Source organism: Lissotriton vulgaris, unplaced genomic scaffold (assembly GCF_964263255.1).
Source record: "Lissotriton vulgaris unplaced genomic scaffold, aLisVul1.2 SCAFFOLD_1845, whole genome shotgun sequence".
In the NCBI taxonomy this organism is placed as follows: Eukaryota; Metazoa; Chordata; class Amphibia; order Caudata; family Salamandridae; genus Lissotriton; species Lissotriton vulgaris.
Window position 1 is genome coordinate 159,587 of NW_028244990.1, and position 16,046 is coordinate 175,632.

The window sequence follows — 16,046 nt, forward strand, 5'->3', positions numbered from 1 at the left end:
AGATCCTTCTTCCAGAGCAGAACGAAGAGTCTCTCCACCTGGATGAAAGACAGCTGCCTCAAGCTCAACTCGGACAAGACTGAAGTGCTCAACCTGGGTCCCACCACTTCAGACTGGGACGACTCCTGGTGGCCAGCTGATCTAGGACCTCCACCCACCCCTACGGACCACGCACTCAACCTTGACATCATACTGAACTCATTGCTCTCAATGAACCGCCAAATCAACTCAGTTTCCTCACCCTGCTTCTACACACTCTGCCTGCTTCGAAGGACATTCAGTTGGATCCCCATAGATTCCAGTAAGACCGTCACCCACGCACTCCTCACCAGCAAATTCGACTACGGCAACACACTTTATGCCAGGATTCCCCTCGAAACAATTCAAGAAACTACAGTATGCTCAAAACGCAGCTGCCAGACTGGTTCTTGACATCCCCTGCCGCAGCCACATCATGTAACAACTCCGACAACTCCGCTTGCTCCCAGTCAACAAGAGAATCACCTTCAAGCTCCTCACACATGCCTACAAAGCCTTCCACGACATAGGACTAGCATACCTGGACCACCACCTAGCATTCCTCGTACCCGCCAGACAACTCCCGTCTGCCTATCGCGCCCTAGCCTCCGTTCCCAGGATCGACAAGACCAGAACTGGAGGAAGTTCCTTCTTCTTCCTTGCTGCCAAGACCTGGAACACCCTGCCCCTCCAATCCGCGTCGCTGACCTAATTCAAGAAGGACCTTAAGACCTGGCTCTTCAAATGATACTCCAGACCCACGAGGACCAGCCCTCCCCCCACCCCCCACCAGCGCATTGAGACCCTCACGGGTGAGTAGTCATGCTTTACAAACCCCTGATTGGATTAATTGATTGGCACATGACACATGGCATTCTCCCACGTCCCAGCTAGAGCTACCTATTGAACCAACATCCTCACAGTCCATCAACCTCAGCATGAAGCCGGCATCACACATCTCTGACCCCACCCCTGCTGCACTTGCAAAAAATCTCAGCCGCACCATCTCTCCTGAAAGGACCAAAATCACAAACTCCCCCCTATTTAGCGGCTCCATGTCGGCCGCCCTCAAACTCTGCCAAGTCACCCCCCTTCTCAAAAAGCCAGATGCCGACCAGAACAATTGCAGACCTATCACTAACTTCCCGCTCCTCACCAAAATGATTGAAAAATATGTGCTTACACAGTTCAACAAAAAATACGTCCAGTATAAAATAAATAATTGTTGGGGTGGAAGATCAACATTTCCCGTTATTGGATCTTCCAACACTGATTATTATTACTTGTTAATAATTATGTTTAACAACTTGAAGAACAAAGAACCTGTTTCTCCCAACCATTCATTTGTGCTGTACTTCCTTTTTTATTGCTGGGTTTGCAGATATTGCATCAATTGGTTCCCCGAAAATTAAAACGGAGGATGACTCGTAGTCTATCCATCACCTAGACTGCGAGAGAAGAGAGCGCATACCCAGCGGTGCAGGTGAGTGTCTATCCATCACCTAGACTCCGAGAGAAGAGAGCGCATACCCAGCGGTGCAGGTGAGTGTCTATCCGTCACCTAGACTCCGAGAGAAGAGAGCGCATACCCAGTGGTGCAGGTGAGAGTCTATCCATCACCTAGACTCCGAGAGAAGAGAGCGCATACCCAGCGGTGCAGGTGAGTGTCTATCCATCACCTAGACTCTGAGAGCAGAGAGCGCATACCCAGCGGTGCAGGTGAGTGTCTATCCGTCACCTAGACTCCGAGAGAAGAGAGCGCATACCCAGCGGTGCAGGTGAGTGTCTATCCATCACCTAGACTCCGAGAGAAGAGAGCGCATACCCAGCGGTGCAGGTGAGTGTCTATCCTTCACCTAGACTCCGAGAGAAGAGCGCATACCCAGCGGTGCAGGTGAGTGTCTATCCATCACCTAGACTCCGAGAGAAGAGAGCGCATACCCAGCGGTGCAGGTGAGTGTCTATCCATCACCTAGACTCCGAGAGAAGAGAGCGCATACCCAGCGGTGCAGGTGAGTGTCTATCCATCACCTAGACTCCGAGAGAAGAGAGCGCATACCCAGCGGTGCAGGTGAGTGTCTATCCATCACCTAGACTCCAAGAGAAGAGAACGCATACCCAGCGGTGCAGGTGAGTGTCTATCCATCACATAGACTCCGAGAGAAGAGAACGCATACCCAGCGGTGCAGGTGAGTGTCTATCCGTCACCTAGACTCCGAGAGAAGAGAGCGCATACCCAGCGGTGCAGGTGAGTGTCTATCCATCACCTAGACTCCGAGAGAAAAGAGCGCATACCCAGCGGTGCAGGTGAGTGTCTATCCATCACCTAGACTCCGAGAGAAGAGAGCGCATACCCAGCGGTGCAGGTGAGTGTCTATCCGTCACCTAGACTCCGAGAGAAGAGAGCGCATACCCAGCGGTGCAGGTGAGTGTCTATCCATCACCTAGACTCCGAGAGAAGAGAGCGCATACCCAGCGGTGCAGGTGAGTGTCTATCCATCACCTAGACTCCGAGAGCAGAGAGCGCATACCCAGCGGTGCAGGTGAGCGTCTATCCATCACCTAGACTCCGAGAGAAGAGAGCGCATACCCAGCGGTGCAGGTGAGTGTCTATCCATCACCTAGACTCCGAGAGAAGAGAGCGCATACCCAGCGGTGCAGGTGAGTGTCTATCCATCACCTAGACTCCGAGAGAAGAGAGCGCATACCCAGCGGTGCAGGTGAGTGTCTATCCATCACCTAGACTCCGAGAGAAGAGAGCGCATACCCAGCGGTGCAGGTGAGTGTCTATCCATCACCTAGACTCCGAGAGAAGAGCGCATACCCAGCGGTGCAGGTGAGTGCCTATCCATCACCTAGACTCCAAGAGAAGAGAGCGCATACCCAGCGGTGCAGGTGAGTGTCTATCCATCACCTAGACTCCGAGAGCAGAGAGCTCATACCCCGCGGTGCAGGTGAGTGTCTATCCATCACCTAGACTCCGAGAGAAGAGCGCATACCCAGCGGTGCAGGTGAGTGTCTATCCGTCACCTAGACTCCGAGAGAAGAGAGCGCATACCCAGCGGTGCAGGTGAGTGTCTATCCATCACCTAGACTCCGAGAGAAGAGAGCGCATACCCAGCGGTGCAGGTGAGTGTCTATCCGTCACCTAGACTCCGAGAGAAGAGAGCGCATACCCAGCGGTGCAGGTGAGTGTCTATCCATCACCTAGACTCCGAGAGAAGAGAGCGCATACCCAGCGGTGCAGGTGAGTGTCTATCCATCACCTAGACTCAGAGAGAAGAGAGCGCATACCCAGCGGTGCAGGTGAGTGTCTATCCGTCACCTAGACTCCGAGAGAAGAGAGTGCATACCCAGCGGTGCAGGTGAGTGTCTATCCATCACCTAGACTCAGAGAGAAGAGAGCGCATACTCAGCGGTGCAGGTGAGTGTCTATCCATCACCTAGACTCCGAGAGCAGAGAGCGCATACCCAGCGGTGCAGGTGAGTGTCTATCCATCACCTAGACTCCGGGAGAAGAGAGCGCATACCCAGCGGTGCAGGTGAGTGTCTATCCATCACCTAGACTCCGAGAGAAGAGAGCGCATACCCAGCGGTGCAGGTGAGTGTCTATCCATCACCTAGACTCCGAGAGAAGAGAGCGCATACCCAGCGGTGCAGGTGAGTGTCTATCCATCACCTAGACTCAGAGAGAAGAGAGCGCATACCCAGCGGTGCAGGTGAGTGTCTATCCATCACCTAGACTCCGAGAGAAGAGAGCGCATACCCAGCGGTGCAGGTGAGTGTCTATCCATCACCTAGACTCCGAGAGAAGAGAGTGCATACCCAGCGGTGCAGGTGAGTGTCTATCCATCACCTAGACTCTGAGAGCAGAGAGCGCATACCCAGCGGTGCAGGTGAGTGTCTATCCGTCACCTAGACTCCGAGAGAAGAGAGCGCAATCCCAGCGGTGCAGGTGAGTGTCTATCCGTCACCTAGACTCCGAGAGAAGAGAGCGCATACCCAGCGGTGCAGGTGAGTGTCTATCCGTCACCTAGACTCCGAGAGAAGAGAGCGCCTACCCAGCGGTGCTGGTGAGTGTCTATCCGTCACCTAGACTCCGAGAGAAGAGAGCGCATACCCAGCGGTGCAGGTGAGTGTCTATCCATCACCTAGACTCCGAGAGAAGAGAGCGCATACCCAGCGGTGCAGGTGAGTGTCTATCCATCACCTAGACTCCGAGAGCAGAGAGCGCATACCCAGCGGTGCAGGTGAGTGTCTATCCTTCACCTAGACTCCGAGAGAAGAGCGCGCATACCCCGCGGTGCAGGTGAGTGTCTATCCATCACCTAGACTCCAAGAGAAGAGAGCGCATACCCAGCGGTGCAGGTGAGTGTCTATCCATCACCTAGACTCCGAGAGAAGAGAGCGCATACCCAGCGGTGCAGGTGAGTGTCTATCCGTCACCTAGACTCCGAGAGAAGAGAGCGCATACCCAGCGGTGCAGGTGAGTGTCTATCCGTCACCTAGACTCCGAGAGAAGAGAGCGCATACCCAGCGGTGCAGGTGAGTGTCTATCCATCACCTAGACTCCGAGAGAAGAGAGCGCATACCCAGTGGTGCAGGTGAGTGTCTATCCGTCACCTAGACTCCGAGAGAAGAGAGCGCATACCCAGCGGTGCAGGTGAGTGTCTATCCATCACCTAGACTCCGAGAGAAGAGAGCGCATACCCAGCGGTGCAGGTGAGTGTCTATCCATCACCTAGACTCCGAGAGAAGAGAGCGCATACCCAGCGGTGCAGGTGAGTGTCTATCCATCACCTAGACTCCGAGAGAAGAGAGCGCATACCCAGCGGTGCAGGTGAGTGTCTATCCATCACCTAGACTCCAAGAGAAGAGAGCGCATACCCAGCGGTGCAGGTGAGTGCCTATCCGTCACCTAGACTCCGAGAGAAGAGAGCGCATACCCAGCGGTGCAGGTGAGTGTCTATCCGTCACCTAGACTCAGAGAGAAGAGAGCTCATACCCAGCGGTGCAGGTGAGTGTCTATCCATCACCTAGACTCCGAGAGAAGAGAGCGCATACCCAGCGGTGCAGGTGAGTGTCTATCCATCACCTAGACTCCGAGAGCAGAGAGCGCATACCCAGCGGTGCAGGTGAGTGTCTATCCATCACCTAGACTCTGAGAGCAGAGAGCGCATACCCAGCGGTGCAGGTGAGTGTCTATCCGTCACCTAGACTCCGAGAGAAGAGAGCGCATACCCAGCGGTGCAGGTGAGTGTCTATCCGTCACCTAGACTCCGAGAGAAGAGAGCGCATACCCAGCGGTGCAGGTGAGTGTCTATCCATCACCTAGACTCCGAGAGCAGAGAGCGCATACCCAGCGGTGCAGGTGAGTGTCTATCCTTCACCTAGACTCCGAGAGCAGAGAGCGTATACCCAGCGGTGCAGGTGAGTGTCTATCCGTCACCTAGACTCCAAGAGAAGAGAGCGCATACCCCGCGGTGCAGGTGAGTGTCTATCCGACACCTAGACTCCGAGAGAAGAGAGCGCATACCCAGCAGTGCAGGTGAGTGTCTATCCATCACCTAGACTCCGAGAGAAGAGAGCGCATACCCAGCGGTGCAGGTGAGTGTCTATCCATCACCTAGACTCCGAGAGAAGAGAGCGCATACCCAGCGGTGCAGGTGAGTGTCTATCCATCACCTAGACTCCGGGAGAAGAGAGCGCATACCCAGCGGTGCAGGTGAGTGTCTATCCATCACCTAGACTCCGAGAGAAGAGAGCGCATACCCAGCGGTGCAGGTGAGTGTCTATCCATCACCTAGACTCCGAGAGAGGAGAGCGCATACCCAGCGGTGCAGGTGAGTGTCTATCCGTCACCTAGACTCCGAGAGAAGAGAGCGCATACCCATCGGTGCAGGTGAGTGTCTATCCATCACCTAGACTCCGGGAGCAGAGAGCGCATACCCAGCGGTGCAGGTGAGTGTCTATCCTTCACCTAGACTCCGAGAGAAGAGAGCGCATACCCAGCGGTGCAGGTGAGTGTCTATCCGTCACCTAGACTCCGAGAGAAGAGAGCGCATACCCAGCGGTGCAGGTGAGTGTCTATCCGTCACCTAGACTCCAAGAGAAGAGAGCGCATACCCAGCGGTGCAGGTGAGTGCCTATCCATCACCTAGACTCCGAGAGAAGAGAGCGCATACCCAGCGGTGCAGGTGAGTGTCTATCCATCACCTAGACTCCGAGAGAAGAGAGCGCATACCCAGCGGTGCAGGTGAGTGTCTATCCGTCACCTAGACTCCGAGAGAAGAGAGCGCATACCCAGCGGTGCAGGTGAGTGTCTATCCATCACCTAGACTCCGAGAGAAGAGAGCGCATACCCAGCGGTGCAGGTGAGTGTCTATCCGTCACCTAGACTCCGAGAGAAGAGAGCGCATACCCAGCGGTGCAGGTGAGTGTCTATCCATCACCTAGACTCCGAGAGAAGAGAGCGCATACCCAGCGGTGCAGGTGAGTGTCTATCCATCACCTAGACTCCGAGAGCAGAGAGCGCATACCCAGCGGTGCAGGTGAGTGTCTATCCATCACCTAGACTCCGAGAGAAGAGAGCGCATACCCAGCGGTACAGGTGAGTGTCTATCCATCACCTAGACTCCGAGAGAAGAGAGCGCATACCCAGCGGTGCAGGTGAGTGTCTATCCATCACCTAGACTCCGAGAGAAGAGAGCTCATACCCAGCGGTGCAGGTGAGTGTCTATCCGTCACCTAGACTCCGAGAGAAGAGAGCGCATACCCAGCGGTGCTGGTGAGTGTCTATCCGTCACCTAGACTCCGAGAGCAGAGAGCGCATACCCAGCGGTGCAGGTGAGTGTCTATCCATCACCTAGACTCCGAGAGAAGAGAGCGCATACCCAGCGGTGCAGGTGAGTGTCTATCCATCACCTAGACTCCGAGAGAAGAGAGTGCATACCCAGCGGTGCAGGTGAGTGTCTATCCGTCACCTAGACTCCGAGAGAAGAGAGCGCATACCCAGCGGTGCAGGTGAGTGTCTATCCGTCACCTAGACTCCGAGAGAAGAGAGCGCATACCCAGCGGTGCAGGTGAGTGTCTAATCATCACCTAGACTCCGAGAGCAGAGAGCGCATACCCAGCGGTGCAGGTGAGTGTCTATCCATCACCTAGACTCCGAGAGAAGAGAGCGCATACCCAGCGGTGCAGGTGAGTGTCTATCCATCACCTAGACTCCGAGAGAAGAGAGCGCATACCCAGCGGTGCTGGTGAGTGTCTATCCGTCACCTAGACTCCGAGAGAAGAGAGCGCATACCCAGCGGTGCAGGTGAGTGTCTATCCGTCACCTAGACTCCGAGAGAAGAGAGCGCATACCCAGCGGTGCAGGTGAGTGTCTATCCATCACCTAGACTCCGAGAGAAGAGAGCGCATACCCAGCGGTGCAGGTGAGTGTCTATCCATCACCTAGACTCCGAGAGAAGAGAGCGCATACCCAGCGGTGCTGGTGAGTGTCTATCCGTCACCTAGACTCCGAGAGAAGAGAGCGCATACCCAGCGGTGCAGGTGAGTGTCTATCCATCACCTAGACTCCGAGAGAAGAGAGCGCATACCCAGCGGTGCAGGTGAGTGTCTATCCGTCACCTAGACTCCGAGAGAAGAGAGCGCATACCCAGCGGTGCAGGTGAGTGTCTATCCGTCACCTAGACTCCGAGAGAAGAGAGCGCATACCCCGCGGTGCAGGTGAGTGTCTATCCATCACCTAGACTCCGAGAGAAGAGAGCGCATACCCAGCGGTGCAGGTGAGTGTCTATCCGTCACCTAGACTCCGAGAGAAGAGAGCGCATACCCAGCGGTGCAGGTGAGTGTCTATCTGTCACCTAGACTCCGAGAGAAGAGAGCGCATACCCAGCGGTGCAGGTGAGTGTCTATCCATCACCTAGACTCCGAGAGAAGAGAGCGCATACTCAGCGGTGCAGGTGAGTGTCTATCCATCACCTAGACTCCGAGAGAAGAGAGCGCATACCCAGCGGTGCAGGTGAGTGTCTATCCATCACCTAGACTCCGAGAGAAAAGAGCGCATACCCAGCGGTGCAGGTGAGTGTCTATCCATCACCTAGACTCCGAGAGAAGAGCGCATACTCAGCGGTGCAGGTGAGTGTCTATCCGTCACCTAGACTCCGAGAGAAAAGAGCGCTCATACCCAACGGTGCAGGTGAGTGTCTATCCATCACCTAGACTCCGAGAGAAGAGCGCATACCCAGCGGTGCAGGTGAGTGCCTATCCATCACCTAGACTCCGAGAGAAGAGAGCGCATACCCAGCGGTGCAGGTGAGTGTCTATCCGTCACCTAGACTCCGAGAGAAGAGAGCGCATACCCAGCGGTGCAGGTGAGTGTCTATCCATCACCTAGACTCCGAGAGAAGAGAGCGCATACCCAGCGGTGCAGGTGAGTGTCTATCCATCACCTAGACTCCGAGAGAAGAGAGCGCATACCCAGCGGTGCTGGTGAGTGTCTATCCGTCACCTAGACTCCGAGAGAAGAGAGCGCATACCCAGCGGTGCAGGTGAGTGTCTATCCATCACCTAGACTCCGAGAGAAGAGAGCGCATACCCAGCGGTGCAGGTGAGTGTCTATCCGTCACCTAGACTCCGAGAGAAGAGAGCGCATACCCAGCGGTGCAGGTGAGTGTCTATCCGTCACCTAGACTCCGAGAGAAGAGAGCGCATACCCCGCGGTGCAGGTGAGTGTCTATCCATCACCTAGACTCCGAGAGAAGAGAGCGCATACCCAGCGGTGCAGGTGAGTGTCTATCCGTCACCTAGACTCCGAGAGAAGAGAGCGCATACCCAGCGGTGCAGGTGAGTGTCTATCTGTCACCTAGACTCCGAGAGAAGAGAGCGCATACCCAGCGGTGCAGGTGAGTGTCTATCCATCACCTAGACTCCGAGAGAAGAGAGCGCATACTCAGCGGTGCAGGTGAGTGTCTATCCATCACCTAGACTCCGAGAGAAGAGAGCGCATACCCAGCGGTGCAGGTGAGTGTCTATCCATCACCTAGACTCCGAGAGAAAAGAGCGCATACCCAGCGGTGCAGGTGAGTGTCTATCCATCACCTAGACTCCGAGAGAAGAGCGCATACTCAGCGGTGCAGGTGAGTGTCTATCCGTCACCTAGACTCCGAGAGAAAAGAGCGCTCATACCCAACGGTGCAGGTGAGTGTCTATCCATCACCTAGACTCCGAGAGAAGAGCGCATACCCAGCGGTGCAGGTGAGTGCCTATCCATCACCTAGACTCCGAGAGAAGAGAGCGCATACCCAGCGGTGCAGGTGAGTGTCTATCCGTCACCTAGACTCCGAGAGAAGAGAGCGCATACCCAGCGGTGCAGGTGAGTGCCTATCCATCACCTAGACTCCGAGAGAAGAGAGCGCATACCCAGCGGTGCAGGTGAGTGTCTATCCGTCACCTAGACTCCGAGAGAAGAGAGCGCATACCCAGCGGTGCAGGTGAGTGTCTATCCATCACCTAGACTCCGGGAGTAGAGAGCGCATACCCAGCGGTGCAGGTGAGTGTCTATCCATCACCTAGACTCCAGAGAAGAGAGCGCATAGCCAGCGGTGCAGGTGAGTGTCTATCCATCACCTAGACTCCGAGAGAAGAGAGCGCATACCCAGCGGTGCAGGTGAGTGTCTATCCGCCACCTAGACTCCGAGAGCAGAGAGCGCATACCCCGCGGTGCAGGTGAGTGTCTATCCATCACCTAGACTCCGAGAGAAGAGAGCGCATACCCAGCGGTACAGGTGAGTGGCTATCCGCCACCTAGACTCAGAGAGAAGAGAGCGCATACCCAGCGGTGCAGGTGAGTGTCTATCCGTCACCTAGACTCCGAGAGAAGAGAGCGCATACCCAGCGGTGCAGGTGAGTGTCTATCCATCACCTAGACTCCGAGAGAAGAGAGCGCATACCCAGCGGTGCAGGTGAGTGTCTATCCGTCACCTAGACTCCGAGAGAAGAGAGCGCATACCCAGCGGTACAGGTGAGTGTCTATCCGTCACCTAGACTCCGAGAGCAGAGAGCGCATACCCCGCGGTGCAGGTGAGTGTCTATCCATCACCTAGACTCCGAGAGAAGAGAGCGCATACCCAGCGGTGCAGGTGAGTGTCTATCCGCCATCTAGACTCAGAGAGAAGAGAGCGCATACCCAGCGGTGCAGGTGAGTGTCTATCCGTCACCTAGACTCCGAGAGAAGAGAGCGCATACTCAGCGGTGCAGGTGAGTGTCTATCCATCACCTAGACTCCGAGAGAAGAGAGCGCATACCCAGCGGTGCAGGTGAGTGTCTATCCATCACCTAGACTCCGAGAGAAGAGAGCGCATACCCAGCGGTGCAGGTGAGTGTCTATCCGTCACCTAGACTCCGAGAGAAGAGAGCGCATACCCAGCGGTGCAGGTGAGTGTCTATCCGTCACCTAGACTTCGAGAGCAGAGAGCGCATACCCAGCGGTGCAGGTGAGTGTCTATCCGTCACCTAGACTCCGAGAGAAGAGAGCGCATACCCAGCGGTGCAGGTGAGTGTCTATCCATCACCTAGACTCCGAGAGAAGAGAGCGCATACCCAGCGGTGCAGGTGAGTGTCTATCCGTCACCTAGACTCCGAGAGAAGAGCGCATACTCAGCGGTGCAGGTGAGTGTCTATCCTTCACCTAGACTCCGAGAGAAGAGAGCGCATACCCAGCGGTGCAGGTGAGTGTCTATCCATCACCTAGACTCCAAGAGAAGAGAGCGCATACCCAGCGGTGCAGGTGAGTGTCTATCCGTCACCTAGACTCCGAGAGAAGAGAGCGCATACCCAGCGGTGCAGGTGAGTGTCTATCCGTCACCTAGACTCCGAGAGAAGAGCGCATACTCAGCGGTGCAGGTGAGTGTCTATCCTTCACCTAGACTCCGAGAGAAGAGAGCGCATACCCAGCGGTGCAGGTGAGTGTCTATCCATCACCTAGACTCCAAGAGAAGAGAGCGCATACCCAGCGGTGCAGGTGAGTGTCTATCCGTCACCTAGACTCCGAGAGAAGAGAGCGCATACCCAGCGGTGCAGGTGAGTGTCTATCCATCACCTAGACTCCGAGAGAAGAGAGCGCATACCCAGCGGTGCAGGTGAGTGTCTATCCGTCACCTAGACTCCGAGAGAAGAGAGCGCATACCCAGCGGTGCAGGTGAGTGTCTATCCTTCACCTAGACTCTGAGAGAAGAGAGCGCATACCCAGCGGTGCAGGTGAGTGTCTATCCTTCACCTAGACTCCGAGAGCAGAGAGCGCATACCCAGCGGTGCAGGTGAGTGCCTATCCATCACCTAGACTCCGAGAGAAGAGAGCGCATACCCAGCGGTGCAGGTGAGTGTCTATCCATCACCTAGACTCCGAGAGAAGAGAGCGCATACCCCGCGGTGCAGGTGAGTGTCTATTCATCACCTAGACTCCGAGAGAAGAGAGCGCATACCCAGCGGTGCAGGTGAGTGTCTATCCATCACCTAGACTCCGAGAGAAGAGAGCGCATACCCAGCGGTGCAGGTGAGTGTCTATCCGTCACCTAGACTCCGAGAGAAGAGAGCGCATACCCAGCGGTGCAGGTGAGTGTCTATCCGTCACCTAGACTCCGAGAGAAGAGAGCGCATACCCAGCGGTACAGGTGAGTGTCTATCCGTCACCTAGACTCCGAGAGCAGAGAGCACATACCCCGCGGTGCAGGTGAGTGTCTATCCATCACCTAGACTCCGAGAGAAGAGAGCGCATACCCAGCGGTACAGGTGAGTGGCTATCCGCCACCTAGACTCAGAGAGAAGAGAGCGCATACCCAGCGGTGCAGGTGAGTGTCTATCCGTCACCTAGACTCCGAGAGAAGAGAGCGCATACCCAGCGGTGCAGGTGAGTGTCTATCCTTCACCTAGACTCCGAGAGAAGAGAGCGCATACCCAGCGGTGCAGGTGAGTGTCTATCCATCACCTAGACTCCAAGAGAAGAGAGCGCATACCCAGCGGTGCAGGTGAGTGCCTATCCTTCACCTAGACTCCGAGAGAAGAGAGCGCATACCCAGCGGTGCAGGTGAGTGTCTATCCATCACCTAGACTCCAAGAGAAGAGAGCGCATACCCAGCGGTGCAGGTGAGTGCCTATCCATCACCTAGACTCCGAGAGAAGAGAGCGCATACCCAGCGGTGCAGGTGAGTGTCTATCCATCACCTAGACTCCGAGAGAAGAGAGCGCATACCCCGCGGTGCAGGTGAGTGTCTATCCATCACCTAGACTCCGAGAGAAGAGAGCGCATACCCAGCGGTGCAGGTGAGTGTCTATCCATCACCTAGACTCCGAGAGAAGAGCGCATACCCAGCGGTGCAGGTGAGTGTCTATCCTTCACCTAGACTCCGGGAGTAGAGAGCGCATACCCAGCGGTGCAGGTGAGTGTCTATCCTTCACCTAGACTCCGAGAGAAGAGAGCGCCTACCCAACGGTGCAGGTGAGTGTCTATCCTTCACCTAGACTCCGAGAGAAGAGAGCGCATACCCAGCGGTGCAGGTGAGTGTCTATCCTTCACCTAGACTCCGAGAGAAGAGAGCGCATACCCAGCGGTGCAGGTGAGTGTCTATCCATCACCTAGACTCCGAGAGAAGAGAGCGCATACCCAGCGGTGCAGGTGAGTGTCTATCCGTCACCTAGACTCCGAGAGAAGAGCGCATACCCAGCGGTGCAGGTGAGTGTCTATCCATCACCTAGACTCCGGGAGTAGAGAGCGCATACCCAGCGGTGCAGGTGAGTGTCTATCCATCACCTAGACTCCGAGAGAAGAGAGCGCATACCCAGCGGTGCAGGTGAGTGTCTATCCATCACCTAGACTCCGAGAGAAGAGAGCGCATACCCAGCGGTGCAGGTGAGTGTCTATCCGCCACCTAGACTCCGAGAGAAGAGAGCGCATACCCAGCGGTGCAGGTGAGTGTCTATCCATCACCTAGACTCCGAGAGAAGAGAGCGCATACCCAGCGGTGCAGGTGAGTGTCTATCCGTCACCTAGACTCCGAGAGAAGAGAGCGCATACCCAGCGGTGCAGGTGAGTGTCTATCCATCACCTAGACTCCGAGAGCAGAGAGCGCATACCCAGCGGTGCAGGTGAGTGTCTATCCATCACCTAGACTCCGAGAGAAGAGAGCGCAATCCCAGCGGTGCAGGTGAGTGTCTATCCGTCACCTAGACTCCGAGAGAAGAGAGCGCATACCCAGCGGTGCAGGTGAGTGTCTATCCATCACCTAGACTCCGGGAATAGAGAGCGCATACCCAGCGGTGCAGGTGAGTGTCTATCCGTCACCTAGACTCCGAGAGAAGAGAGCGCATACCCAGCGGTGCAGGTGAGTGTCTATCCGTCACCTAGACTCCGAGAGAAGAGAGCGCAATCCCAGCGGTGCAGGTGAGTGTCTATCCGTCACCTAGACTCCGAGAGAAGAGAGCGCATACCCAGCGGTGCAGGTGAGTGTCTATCCGTCACCTAGACTCCGAGAGAAGAGAGCGCATACCCAGCGGTGCAGGTGAGTGTCTATCCGTCACCTAGACTCCGAGAGAAGAGAGCGCAATCCCAGCGGTGCAGGTGAGTGTCTATCCGTCACCTAGACTCCGAGAGAAGAGAGCGCATACCCAGCGGTGCAGGTGAGTGTCTATCCGTCACCTAGACTCCGAGAGAAGAGAGCGCATACCCAGCGGTGCAGGTGAGTGTCTATCCGTCACCTAGACTCCGAGAGAAGAGAGCGCATACCCAGCGGTGCAGGTGAGTGTCTATCCATCACCTAGACTCCGAGAGAAGAGAGCGCATACCCAGCTGTGCAGGTGAGTGTCTATCCATCACCTAGACTCCGAGAGAAGAGAGCGCATACCCAGCGGTGCAGGTGAGTGTCTATCCATCACCTAGACTCCGAGAGCAGAGAGCGCATACCCAGCGGTGCAGGTGAGTGTCTATCCATCACCTAGACTCCGAGAGAAGAGAGCGCATACCCAGCGGTGCAGGTGAGTGTCTATCCATCACCTAGACTCCGAGAGAAGAGAGCGCATACCCAGCGGTGCAGGTGAGTGTCTATCCATCACCTAGACTCCGAGAGCAGAGAGCGCATACCCAGCGGTGCAGGTGAGTGTCTATCCATCACCTAGACTCCGAGAGAAGAGAGCGCATACCCAGCGGTGCAGGTGAGTGTCTATCCGTCACCTAGACTCCAAGAGAAGAGAGCGCATACCCAGCGGTGCAGGTGAGTGTCTATCCATCACCTAGACTCCGAGAGCAGAGAGCGCATACCCAGCGGTGCAGGTGAGTGTCTATCCTTCACCTAGACTCCGAGAGAAGAGAGCGCATACCCAGCGGCGCAGGTGAGTGTCTATCCGTCACCTAGACTCCGAGAGAAGAGAGCGCATACCCAGCGGTGCAGGTGAGTGTCTATCCATCACCTAGACTCCGAGAGAAGAGAGCGCATACCCAGCGGTGCAGGTGAGTGTCTATCCATCACCTAGACTCCGAGAGCAGAGAGCGCATACCCAGGGGTGCAGGTGAGTGTCTATCCATCACCTAGACTCCGAGAGAAGAGAACGCATACCCAGCGGTGCAGGTGAGTGTCTATCCGTCACCTAGACTCTGAGAGAAGAGAGCGCATACCCAGCGGTGCAGGTGAGTGTCTATCCATCACCTAGACTCCGAGAGCAGAGAGCGCATACCCAGCGGTGCAGGTGAGTGTCTATCCGTCACCTAGACTCCGAGAGAAGAGAGCGCATACCCAGCGGTGCAGGTGAGTGTCTATCCATCACCTAGACTCCGAGAGAAGAGCGCATACCCAGCGGTGCAGGTGAGTGTCTATCCGTCACCTAGACTCCGAGAGAAGAGAGCGCATACCCAGCGGTGCAGGTGAGTGTCTATCCATCACCTAGACTCCGAGAGAAGAGAGCGCATACCCAGGGGTGCAGGTGAGTGTCTATCCATCACCTAGACTCCGAGAGAAGAGAGCGCATACCCAGCGGTGCAGGTGAGTGTCTATCCATCACCTAGACTCCGAGAGAAGAGAGCGCATACCCAGCGGTGCAGGTGAGTGTCTATCCATCACCTAGACTCCGAGAGAAGAGAACGCATACCCAGCGGTGCAGGTGAGTGTCTATCCGTCACCTAGACTCTGAGAGAAGAGAGCGCATACCCAGCGGTGCAGGTGAGTGTCTATCCATCACCTAGACTCCGAGAGCAGAGAGCGCATACCCAGCGGTGCAGGTGAGTGTCTATCCGTCACCTAGACTCCGAGAGCAGAGAGCGCATACCCAGCGGTGCAGGTGAGTGTCTATCCATCACCTAGACTCCGAGAGAAGAGAGCGCATACCCCGCGGTGCAGGTGAGTGTCTATCCATCACCTAGACTCCGAGAGCAGAGAGCGCATACCCAGCGGTGCAGGTGAGTGTCTATCCATCACCTAGACTCCGAGAGAAGAGAGCGCCTACCCAGCGGTGCAGGTGAGTGTCTATCCATCACCTAGACTCAGAGAGAAGAGAGCGCATACCCAGCGGTGCAGGTGAGTGTCTATCCGTCACCTAGACTCTGAGAGAAGAGAGCGCATACCCAGCGGTGCAGGTGAGTGTCTATCCGTCACCTAGACTCCGAGAGAAGAGAGCGCATACCCAGCGGTGCAGGTGAGTGTCTATCCATCACCTAGACTCCGAGAGAAGAGAGCGCATACCCAGCGGTGCAGGTGAGTGTCTATCCGTCACCTAGACTCCGAGAGAAGAGAGCGCATACCCAGCGGTGCAGGTGAGTGTCTATCCATCACCTAGACTCCGAGAGAAGAGAGCGCATACCCAGCGGTGCAGGTGAGTGTCTATCCGTCACCTAGACTCCGAGAGAAGAGAGCGCATACCCAGCGGTGCAGGTGAGTGTCTATCCGTCACCTAGACTCCGAGAGAAGAGAGCGCATACCCAGCGGTACAGGTGAGTGTCTATCCGTCACCTAGACTCCGAGAGCAGAGAGCGCATACCCCGC

General features: G+C 55.9%; 1 pseudogene; it reads left to right on the forward strand.

Moving 5' to 3' along the window:
- Positions 1 to 16,046, forward strand: part of LOC147666676 (uncharacterized) — a 132,479-nt pseudogene that overhangs the window by 38,602 nt on the left and 77,831 nt on the right.